Genomic DNA, 12,243 nt, shown 5'->3' with positions numbered 1-12,243 from the left:
TTTAGATTTAGGTTGGACTTGTTTTCAAAGCACCCCTCTGCAACAGAAAATTGCTGCAAAGGGTGCAGCAGCTCAAAGGTAATGGGATTAGCCTGTGGTGTGACCCCTGCTGAGTAAACAAGACTGGGAGAGAGGGCTTTGTATCCCTGCCCAGGCACCAAAGCTCTTCTGCACTTTGTGTGCTGAAAAGTCTTCGCTTCATGTCATGGCTTAAGATTTAGTAACACTCAAAGTTACTAGTCTGGTGGAACTCCACAAAAGCCAGACAGCTGTCCTCCGCGGGCTTGGGCAGTGCTGTGATCGGGTTTAATGCTTCCCAGTTACAGATTAGGTGCAACTATGCAGTACCTTGGATTTCATACTTGGCTAATAGCTCAGTAGAGTTTTAATTTTAAAAGGTTTGTTTGTTTCCAGAAACTCATATTTGGTTCCCTTTTTGCACAAAGATGGGAGAGAGGCTTTTTCAGGGGTCCAAGAAGTGGTAATAAGGAAGTGTGTGTAAAATGACCAGAAAGTCTCACTGGCTGTGTTCAGAGCCTTCCTGCGTTCCCTGCTGGGGGAAACCCAGAAAAATACTTTCATTGAGCTGCAGAGGCATTGCAAAGTGACAAGTTGTTACTTAAGGTTGGTGTTTTTCCTGGGATTCACAGTGGCCCATATGCCCTCTCTCTATGCCTGTGTTTTGGTTATGGTTGCCATGGTTTAAATATGTCTCTCCTAAATAAATCCAAATATAAAATTCAGACCCGAGATCCACCTGTGCCTTTTCCCTCCTGCCTGACTGCTTGGAATATTCTGGATGAGTAGCAATGAGTTTCACCAGGTGCCAGGATGGCAATGCACCTGGGACAAGTCTGCCTGTAGGCTCAGATCTGAATCAAAACTTGAAAAGCTGGTTTTATGACCCGTCAACACCAAACCACGCTTTCTAAGGAAGATCTTCAGCTCCCCATCTAGTGTTGGGGTCAGGCTTGCCTCTTGCTGGAGTGGAGCAAAACATCCCCATGAACATATAGATGTGTTGTGTCAGTGGGCAACAGGATGTGCACAGCCTGTAAAACACTGGTGCGTGAACATTCTGCATGCATATCAGTTTGAAGGAAGCATGTGACTGTGACTTATTATGCAGGTAATATAAAAAACCCCAACATTTGGGCAATCCCCCTCATGCCTGAAATACACCACTTTTTAAAGTGAGCTATGAATTCTTGAAAAAAAAAAAATCCCCCCTTCAAACCCTTAATCAGTCTCAGGAAACCACACTAAGATACAGACTGGCAAAAAAGCAGTATGTCTTTCAGTCTCTGACAAAACACAAACTCTTACTTCTTTCAATCCCTGGCCAAACATAACTGTCACAACGGTGTTCTTGTAGTTTCTTTAAATCCTAGGTTAAGGTTTCAATGAACAAAATAAATGTGAAGGAGTTTTAAGGGTTTTTTATTTTTTTTCATTATTAATTCCATCAAAATCTCAAAAGGGGAATACAGAGGGGGGAAAAGTAGCACTAGGAACCCGATCTTGCCTGCTTTGGGTACATGAGTAGAGGCACTAAACATAATGAGATTATTCATGTGCATAAAGGTTGTCGGATCAGACCCTATCTTTGTAAAATATTTAATTACATACCATCAGAATCATGTCAGCTATGAAAAAGCAATAAAAATATTAAAGTGTGTCAGTGAGCACTAGTAGTAACTGTAGTGATATAAATCCATTAAGCTTTTTTACGTATATCTCACATACACCAAAGGCAGCAAGTCTGTGCTGGTTAATAATTTGCAAACAGTACACCAGCGTCATAGTGCACGTTCAAGTAAATTATTATGCCTGTTTTTGCAATTAGTAGTCAGATTATGCTACACGATACCTTACTCCATGCTTTGGGTGGGGAAGGGGAGTCACAGGCCTGTTGTCTGCTACTTGTTTTTCCAGTCGACACTCAGGCGTTGTCTTCCTTGCTACAAAGGTGAAGGTTTTATTGCTTTACTTTGATTGATTGGTAAGAAGCAGAAACGATCCCAATGCTAAAAACATGACTGAGGCAATGCACTTCACTTTGACCGTACAGTCATGCATGTGATGAAGGAAAAGCACGTTGTCTGAATAGTATTTTTACTCGGGAATAGTTCGCAGGAGGGTAAAACCAGAGCTTTTTGAAGCTGCAGACTGGGAAGACGTGAGTTTGTTATTTTTTGTGCTGGCAGGCAAAGGTGAAAGCAAGACTCAAGCCAAAAGCAAGCAGGGCATCCTCGTCCCATATGCTCTGGGGGAGTAATTGTGGCTCTCAGGGGAGTTGCATCACCGCTACTGCACTTTCCAGAGTTGCATCAGCTTGTCCATACTTTGTTTTCGTTGTTGGTAGAGACTGGAGTATTAATAGCTGGCTTCATGGGGAAGGTCATGCAACCCACAGTGGAAAGCAGAAACTGAGATAGGAAATACCCAGAACATCTTGGAGCAAATGTAAATCATGGGGAGAAAGGGTGACAACAAGTGCAATTACTTGCCCATCTGTAGCTGGCTCTGCCTGTGCAGGTGGGGTGGAGTGGGTGCGGAGCAGGTTGTGATTTTACTCAACGTCTGTAAATACAGAGTTAATAGGAATAGGTAGCTAGAATAGTATTTCTTGCATCTGAATAGCGATATTGCACACAAGTGAAACTGGCAATCGCAGGTCATGATTGAGTTGCATTTCCATAGCAGATTTATCGTGCACTGCTCTTCTATATAACCCATGTTTAGGCTCTGTGCAATTGATCGAGAGCAAAATATGATTTTCTATGCATGTGTGCACAAACATGTTGCACTTCAAGTTCTTTAGTTGAATCTTTGTTCAGTACACCATGCTGGCCTTCAATTGCTTTGCTGATTTTTTTTTTTTTTATTATTATTACTTCTTGTTCCCCTTTTTTTTTTTTGCCCCTTCAGCTGAGTGACTGTAATCTGTACCTAGTACATGCTGTAAATAACATAGATTATATTTGGTGGACAGCAGGGTGCAGGACTCAAGAGGCATTTCAAGAACCAGCAAAAGTGCTGTGGTTGGCCTCATAGCTCTTAGGTTGTATCATCTCCTCCTCCCTGCTCCCCTCCTCCATGATTTTCTGATGGCTGCTTTTAGATGGATTTTTATCAGGGGGGAAAAGCACTGATGCAAAGTGGATGACAGCAGATGTGTTCCCTTAACAGGGTCTTTCACTGAATGGCTCTGCTAATCATTATGTTTTGCTCTGTAGGACTTTTTATTCATTTAACAGGTTTATTTCCAGATTACATATTTGTTTTTATACTGTTTCCTCATAAATACAGGCACTGTAGAAAAAGCTGGCCCCACCATATTTCATGCAGTATTTGTTTATAGTAAGTGGGCCTCACTGAACCTGCATATACAATAAATACCCTTTCAGGATTCCTAGGCAGGAGTGGAGGGAACAGATGGCAAAACAGACCCAGGATTCCCGTTTACAAGGGGATCTTCAAATAACACAGGAAGAATGATAGCCATTAAAAAGCCTGTCTTCCAGTGCCTTTATTTTTGGCCATAAAAATTGGTTACATTAGTTGCTTTTTATTACTGTTTTTGTTTTTTTATTCCTTTTTTACATTCAGTAACATACTTCTAATGACTCTAAGTAAATCAAGGTGCAGGCACCAACTTTTTCAACGTCATCTGTTTGATCCATTTTTTCCCCACCTTTCTTTGTAGCAAGTCATGGGTAAGAGCTAACTAGGGAGGAATCAAACATGTGTCTCAGACCCAAGGCCTAGGAGAGATGCTTGAAACACAAACCTGGGTCCAGGTTTGCAGAAAATTTGCAAGCAGCTGCTAAAGCTCACACCCAGGTTGCAGGGCTGTGCCTCATAGATACCAGAGGGTTGGGAGAAACATTTTGCACTCTTTCATCTTTTGGTGAGGGCTAATTTGTAAACTCTTTTGTTTTTAAGCATCAAGAGTGAGAATAAGAGGAGGTTGGTCACATGTTGTTCTGTGCTGTGAGAAGTTTGTGTGTTGCAAGTGGAGAAAGAAATACAAGAAAGTTGAAAATTAGAATATTTCTGTACTACAGAACTCTTAATTGTCCTAGGGCTTAAACTCTGCCTGGTTTAGTATAGGTATAGGCAGTGCCTCTACTTACACCTGCTATGACACATATCTGCCTGCTTGGCTAAGTGCTCCTCCCAGGTGAGTTTTGACCTCCTCTCTTTGCAGGGAAGGTGCCTCAGAGGGAAAGGTTCTGAGTGAGTGTTTTGAGGGACCTCCAGGACACCGCATGGCTCTCCCCATCCAGGGCCTCTTGCTGCCCCCCAGATCTTGGTCGGGGAAAGGGAATTGCCAGTGTAGATACACCTGCCTGGCCTGGTCAAACGGCCATAGGAGATACCAGGCCTGTGTCCTCCTCTGCAACCAAACCCACCACTTGTGCAGTGTCTTCACATATTATCTTCAGCTGTGAGCAGAGCAGGGAGCACCATGTTGGGAAAGGTGTTTGCAGTCTGCAGTTAGTGTTAAAAAAAAAAAGCCTTGAAGAAGCCAACAGTCGTGGGATAAGGTGGATGGCTATCAGGTTAATGCAGTGCATTAGAAATTAATTAGGGTATTTCCAGTAAGAAAAGACGGCAACCACAAGCCTGGAAACCTGACAGCTGCTTGGACCCCACAGGCTGCCTTGCAGGCTTCCACTCCGGTGGTCAGGGTGTCCTAAAAGTCACAGGCAAAAGTGAAGTTGGGGGTGTTGGAAGAGACTACAATGGCTGGAAGAGGAACCTAGTCCCACATACACAAGAACACTGGCATGAAGCCTCACAAAAGCCCCTGAGCCAAATGGCTAAGGAAACCCTGGGTTAATGTCAAACCCAGACTGGAATGGCTTGGGTGAGCGGCTTGGGCTGGACCTGGGAACATGGCAGGAGCCAAGTCACATGTGGCTAAGTGGTAGCTGTCAACCTTTTGTTGTTATGGGGAAAATTGTAGTTTAATTGGATTAGGACATATTCAAGAACTATTTTGGAGGCCTATTCAGGGAGATGGCCGTGAAAGGCAATTGGACGGCTATGAGTTGGGTGCAGCTCAGCAGCATGGAAGCCACCAAAAAGGCACGCCCTGCCACAAGGGAAGGCTTTGCAGTGTAAGTCTTCTGTTGTACACCTTGGTTTGTGGGTCCGGTGATCCTTTCCTTCTCAGTAACTGAACAGCCACATCCCCAATGATGTCAGGATCCCTCTTCTGATAGGGAGAAGCCTATTTCTTCCTCAAATTGCATCAGCCAGGTGCTTTGCAGCCAGGGGTTTTCCCTCAAAATCTCAAATCCTGTTCCAGCTAAACATAGCCACCAGCTTCTTTTTTTTTTTTTTTTTTTTTAGTGTTTTAGTTTGAGGGAGGAGGTGGGAGAGGTGATGATAAAGTGAATTCTCCATATTAAACTATTAAATTCCTGGATTCTGACTAGGCCAGTTGTAGGTGTGGTCTTGGGTCTTTACCAAAGCACAGAAATTTTGCTGATCTGGTTTGCTGGGACACAATACATGCTGATTTGGAAGGGCAGAGACTTACGCAAGATAAAAAACAAGGTAAGAAGCTGTGATGCATGGCTAGAGCTACCTAGGGCAACCTAAGCAGTGCTACCTAAGGCAACACTGAAGGTGAGTGGGATTGCTTTGCAGAGCAGGGTCCCTGCTGGGGCTAGGGATGTAGAACTTGCTCTCCCCCACCCAGCCAGGCTGTGCCTTGACAGCATACTGGAAAACATGGATTCATGGAGCCCCCCATGTTTCCATATACTGGCAGCAGAGCACTTGCTCTTTTGTTCCCAAAGCAAACGGCTTCAATTAAGGTCCCGTCATCAGGGCAGAAAATGCTCCAAGGGCAGATGCTGCAGCTTTCCTTAGACATTGCCTTTATGTTCTGCTGGCAAAAGTGCTAATTCTGAAGTGGGAAATAATGGGCCTACTGGGGCAAGAGTGGGAAGAAAACCAAGGAGAAAATTGAGATATGTCCTTATGCCTAAACAAATCTGATGCCTCCCCCTTCTCTCCCTCCTCCAAGCAATATTCAAGCTCAATTCGCAGCAAGCATGCATACTGCACAGCCAGGCGATTGCCAAGTTATATCATCCCCTGCCTCCTGCCTGGGGGGCAGCAGTTGGCTGAGTGAATCCTGCAAGATCACACAGGATGTCAGTGAGCGCTGAATTTCGTTTTGTAGGTCCCTATCTGTGGAACACACCTAAATGCACACAGATATTGTTACATCAGCCTAGCTCTCCCAGTGCAAACCGGCATGGTTTGCACTTCCTAGATCATCTGAGTTTATTGCAGGGAGGTGCCAGCCTACTATGGGCTGTTGGTTGCAGTTCACATCAGTGGAGTTTATAAAGGTAGTTACACTGGTGTGTGAAGTGGGCAAGGTATGAATAGATTCATGAAGGTCTCCGCAGGATAAGGAAAGGTTTTTGCAGCCTGCTGTTACCTGACCTAACCAATTTAACATGGCCCCTCATCATGGCAGATCTAAGCAATGCTCAGTATTCAAAAATAGAAATAGCAACAAACCTCTTCCTTTTCTTCCTTCTCAGTTCACAGGAAAAATATTTTGACTAGTTTGAAAGCTAGGTTTTGGGGTTTTTTTTCTGTGTCTGTTTGGATAAGTGAATGAATGAGTGTGTGTGTGTGTGTGTGTGTATGAGAGAGAGAGAGAAACAGAAGTTGCTGAAAATTAAAGAAATTAGCCTTGCATTTGCTTCATTCATTTGAGGCTAAATTCTATTTAGTTTGATGTGTAACATTTCCACTGGCTTCAATAAAACATGTACTTTCAACCTGGAAGTCCAAGATTGTAGCCACTTCTTTTAATAAAAACAATTATTTTTTCATGTAAAAATCTTGCATTGGAAAATCAGTGTAAGCCACTCAAGTTGCCAGGCCTTTGCTTGACTGGCCACCAGCTGAAGTGACCATGTGCTGTCATTTGCTTTGATAGATGGAATCCACCCGCAGCAGGGTGCCCTCGTGCCAAACCCTTCTGGACGGTCTATGCTCCATGGAAATGGAGACTTTGCATCACAAGCAGTGGTGTGCACTGGTTGTTGCCATGAAGTCTGGTTATTCTGAAGGCTTAAAGCCTGACACATGAAGCAAGTTAGTACTAAATTGACTCCTATACCTTTCATTAGATCTATTATCCACCTAGAGGCTATTTTCACTTTGAAGTGGCATTTGTTCCATAATAAGTAATGTCTCAAAATGCTGTTAATTAAAGTTTCATCTGTTTAGAGGATTTTCTTTTTCTTCCCCCCCCCTTTTTTTTTTTCTTTTCTTTTCCGAAGCTAGTAATTAGTCCAATAATGTGGAGACATTGTTACTGCAGCTCATTAAATTTGGCAATGCTCACTTGGACCTTTGAGTGCTGGCAATGTCAAGTTGACCTGAAATGCAAGGATTCCATCTGTCGGGAATTACTGATGAATTGGCAATTAAATATAAATATATATATATTTAACTCATTACTTGTGCTGGATTGACAGTCCTGCAAGCACTATCATTTTATGTTCATCGACAGACTAATAACGCTTCCCCTGGGCTCCCTTCCTCATGTGGAGGGACCAGCAGCAGGGATGAGAGGAGAATCAGATGCCGCAGGGATTTAATTTTTGTTCTGTCTGTAGACTACACTGATGAGTGTCAGTCTGGGCTGGGGTGAAGTGAATATCTGGGCTAACAGAGACAACTGATGCCGCGTGGATAACCAGACAGCCCTGAGATGATGCTGGCTCTTGGCTGTTATTGCCTCTTGTTGAACTGGTGGCAGAGAAATGGATCTCTGTCCTATTTCCCAGACACACCCAGTCATGGACAAGGGAATTTATGGAAAATTATTCACCACTGCTTAAGATTGTCTCCTCTTCTAGCAGACCCAGGAAGTGATGAAGAGGGGGTGAAGAGCAACAGGGTCTCTCAGTCCTGGATTACACTGCCAGAGTAACACTGAGGTGCCAAACCATCGTTCACTGGTGATGCCACACATAGGCATGCTGTTGAGATGTGCTGCTTCTGGCTGAGTGGCTGTTGCAGTAGGGAAGATGTAACAGGGAAACTTTAGTACATGTTGACTCCCACAGATGAGAGGTTAATTTGGGATCTCAGTGTTAGGCCCCCCACCTGCATCCTCAGTGCCAGTGGAGCACAAACCCTACACGTTGGCATGCACTGGCCTGAGATCTCCTCTCTCCTCCTGCCTTTGGAGGAAAGGCAGGGCCCCTTGATGGCTCAAGATTAAAAGGTTCAACCTGTACCAATAGCTTATGTTCTAGTATCACTGGTAATTTGTTTTGGCAAGAGGAATCTGAGAAAATCAAAAGAAATAAACAAAACTGTGAGGGGAGAGAGAAATAACTGAGAGCCCAGATCCAAGGCTGTCCAAGCTGCTCTTGAGTCAGCTTGGAGTGGTTTGCTGGGAGACGAGGTGAGCACCAAGCCACCAAAATCTAGGATCTCTCTAAGACGTCATCTCTTCAGATGGTGTCCTCTTGCCGTGTCTTTTGCAGACTTGGTCATTTTACCCATCAGCCAAATAGGGTCTTCCCATCTCAGAAAGAGAGATCTCTGGACAGGCCACCCCCTTAAATACAGAGCTGCAAGGTTTGCCAGAAGCAGTCTTTAAATCCTGCGTCTTCAGACACTTGCTGTTGCATCAAAGCCCTGCTGACTATCTCAGCCTAGATCCACCTTCAGAAGCAGGAAATACTGGATCCAGGCATAGGGAGGCACAACAGAGCAGATGAAATGGCTAAATATTTAATAATAAAGATTGTTAACACACTTCCAGCTTAATGTTACTGGCCAAGGAAAGCTGGATGTTTCACATGAGGTTAGCAGGATATTGCAATATTTTGGCTGCTTATCTGAAGTGGAATGAATGGAACTGCCAAAGCTTTTGAAGTTCACTCATGAGATAATATTTTATTAATTTTCTGAGCTGAGGGCACTTTAGCATCTCCTGTGAGTCTTCTGAATATTAAATGCATGTAGCTCTATAGGCAGGACTCTTTCAACATTCACTCATTCACTGTTTAAAAGCGTCCGCTTCCCATAAATTGAGAGCAGTCTCCTTGGTTTTCCAAGAGTTATCTTCCCTCCAATAAATTAGAAAGTATATCAATTTCCTACTTATGCCCTTTGAATTCAAAGTAGGAGCTACTTAAGCACAAGGGAAGATGCAGCGTGTGTTTGTCTTGTTTGTCTGTCTGGTCCACAGAAAATGCGGTTTAAGTCAGAATGAGCTACTGTGCTCCAACTCCAGCTGCAAAAATAATTTTATTTTCTGAAAGCACACAGTCTTTTAGTCCTGTTCTGGAGCTACCCTGGCCTTCAGCTGGAGTCCAGCCTTCAGAGCAGAGTGGAGGACAGTGCTGTAAGACCTGACCGCTGCTGTGCATGGTACCAGCAGGACCAGCCAGCCTGGTCACCCCCCAGCTGAGAGTCGGCTCCTCCAGTTCCGACTCAGCAGCAAGACAGCTGCCCAACTATTTGCATTGCCCTGGGGAGAGCAGGCTTGCTCCTAACGTGGCAACACGTACCTGCAGGCTGATTCTGATCTTTGGATGCATTGGTTTCACGTTGAAGAGTACTGACTCAGATAGTGGAGATGGTGAGTACTCATCAGTCATGATTTCCTAGCTGGGTGAGAGCCGGGGAACTCAGGAGAGCGTGTGCCAGCCAGAAAATGCGCTTGCTGCGCTAGCCTCAGAAAACCCTCCCAAGTGTGTGGGGTTAGGCAGAGCTGCCAGCATGGACTTCTACATCAAAAAGGACAGGCAGTTCCTAGATCTAACGTCTGGCGCTTTATAAATAGAGTTAGATGACAGGGAAAAATAAAAAGAATACCAAAAAAGAAACAAAATGACAGCCTTTGTCCAAAAATATGCCAGTTACATTGTTTCGTCTCCTAAAAAAAGAAAGGAAAAAAAAAAAAAGATTGCTTTTTCTGCATTAAGCTTGTCATAACTGGATGATTATAGTAACACCATGAAAAGAGCCAGCCAGGATGTGACACTTTAGCTTTCAAAATAGCTCTTCCTAAAATAACCCCTTCCCTCACAGACTGCTACTGTGATACTTATGGGAAAATGTGAACAGACCACTCGTTCTCCATCTTTCCTTGGAGATTGAGGAACTTTCCATCAGTTTATGCGCTCTAAACTCCTGTCCCTCAGACAGGGAAGCCAAAACCGCAGGAAAATGGTGGGAGTGTAATTTAATATGTTTCACCAATTTGCCTTAATGGCACTTTGGAAGCCTTCTGATTTAATTAGATTTACTCTGTGCCCACAGAGAATAAACACATATACCTGCCATTTACATAAAGATCATACTATTTGCAGAGAATCTGCAACGCAAAGCAGGGCTGAAGTGGACCCTGTTGCAGTAAGGCAGCTCACCAGTCCTGTGGCCTCAAGCACTCGTTGTCTTCAAGCACTTGCATCCTGAAGCATCAAACTAGATAGCACAAGCTGTGGGCATCTGTCTTCTTCAGGTGCCATAGAGGCAACAATGCCCAACTGGAATGACCCTGTGCTGCCCATCCTTCCTCACGTGCAGGTCTTACCTCCTCTTGGATCATTGTGCCTGCACATCAAACAAAATCAGCTGGGCTGGTAAAAACCTTCCCCTGGGAAAGAGAGCCTTTTAGGCCAGCATGGCTGGACCAGGAGGAAGCTACAGCCCCATGGCTGCAGATGCATGGAGCTCGTGCTGACTTTCCGAGCTGAGGGGAACACCAGGCAAATGACTGATCCGCTGGGCTGTGCGCACATGACTCCTCACGCAGCACGGCTGGTATTGCAGAAACATTTATTTCCCTAATATAATCTTTTTATAAATTTGCAGATGTTTCCCTCCATCTCAGCAGTAAAGGGGAAGCAGCAATAGCTGCGTTCCCACGTGCACTGCATGGGAGCTTGGCGTAAGCAAGAAGAAAGATGTGTGTCCCCATGTGGTGGGGACATTCCAGTTCAGATCAGAAAAACGTGCCTTCTGCTCAGTCATTTTCCAGTGCTGTGAGTTCCCCAAACAAAGCCAGCAAAGACCAGGGGCTGGTCAGGTTCTAATGATGTTTACTTGATCTTCCACTAAAGAAATTTAGTGACTTGTGTAAATTATTACACCAGCTACTCCCCTCACGGTACCACTTTGAGGGAGCACAAGGACCATTTTCCAACTCTCCCTTGCTGTCTTTGTAGGCGATTTCTTGCTCCACTACCCATCGCATCCTTGCAAAATGAAATGTATCACCACTGCAGGTTTGTTACATTTGCCTTCTCATAGCAGATAATGGACAGAGCAGACATCTGTTAGCTACAGACCTAATACAGAAACCGAGTAAATGGGCATGTTGTAACATGGAGCTTCTTGAAAGGAAGGTAAAACAAAGCTTCTGTTAGAAAGACTAAAATAATACAGAGGAGGTTTTTACTTGGGTTAGACGGGCTTTCTCCTCACTGAGGCAAATAGTAGGGTTTTTTAAAATCAGAAAATAAATCTGATTATCTCTGAACTGGGGAAGTTCATGTTTCAAGTCACTCTCTACAGACTGACCCCTCGCAAGTTAGTTACATTGCGAAATCCATGGGAATAGACTGCACTCCCGCCATGCCGCAGAATATCTGGACAGGACACTTGCAAATTGGGGTAAATTCATAAGCTTCCATATCTGATGAGATGATATGGTTTTATGTTCTCAGGAGTGCTTTCTCTTATTGGTGCAGGAGAGGAGATTCCTCTGTTCTCTTCCACATACCAGGAAAACAAGCCTCATTTTCCAGTGGTTTAGTATGGTAGATGTCCTGATTATATGCATACATATATTACACAATGAAGTGTACACCTACACAAAGGTTTTTACTTGCTCTTTAAGCCTGCACCACTCTTGCACCTGCACCTCATTGACCCTCTGTTGTGCAGCCATGGCTGCAGCATGCAGCTTGCCATTCAGAAACCAGGCTTGGTCAGCTATTCACTCCCCTGCCACGTGTCTGGGTGCACCAAAGTCCTCTGGAGCCTTGTCCTTCTCAAAGGATGGCAACATATCCCTCTGTTGCTCTGTGTATCATACCTGGCCTAGAGGGTAAAAGTCAGTTTGATCCCGGGCTAAAGGACTGTTCAGGCATGGCATGCAACCTGTGGCAGGGAGGTAGTTAACATCCTCCCCCTCTGCAGGGAGAGGTTGCAGCTGCCTATCCAGCCTGC

The sequence above is a fragment of the Athene cunicularia genome, assembly GCF_003259725.1.
Source record: "Athene cunicularia isolate RWA chromosome 2 unlocalized genomic scaffold, athCun1 chr2_part1, whole genome shotgun sequence".
Taxonomy (NCBI): domain Eukaryota; kingdom Metazoa; phylum Chordata; class Aves; order Strigiformes; family Strigidae; genus Athene; species Athene cunicularia.
The sequence above is the reverse complement of the archived record's forward strand: the minus strand, read 5'-3'. Positions refer to the sequence as shown.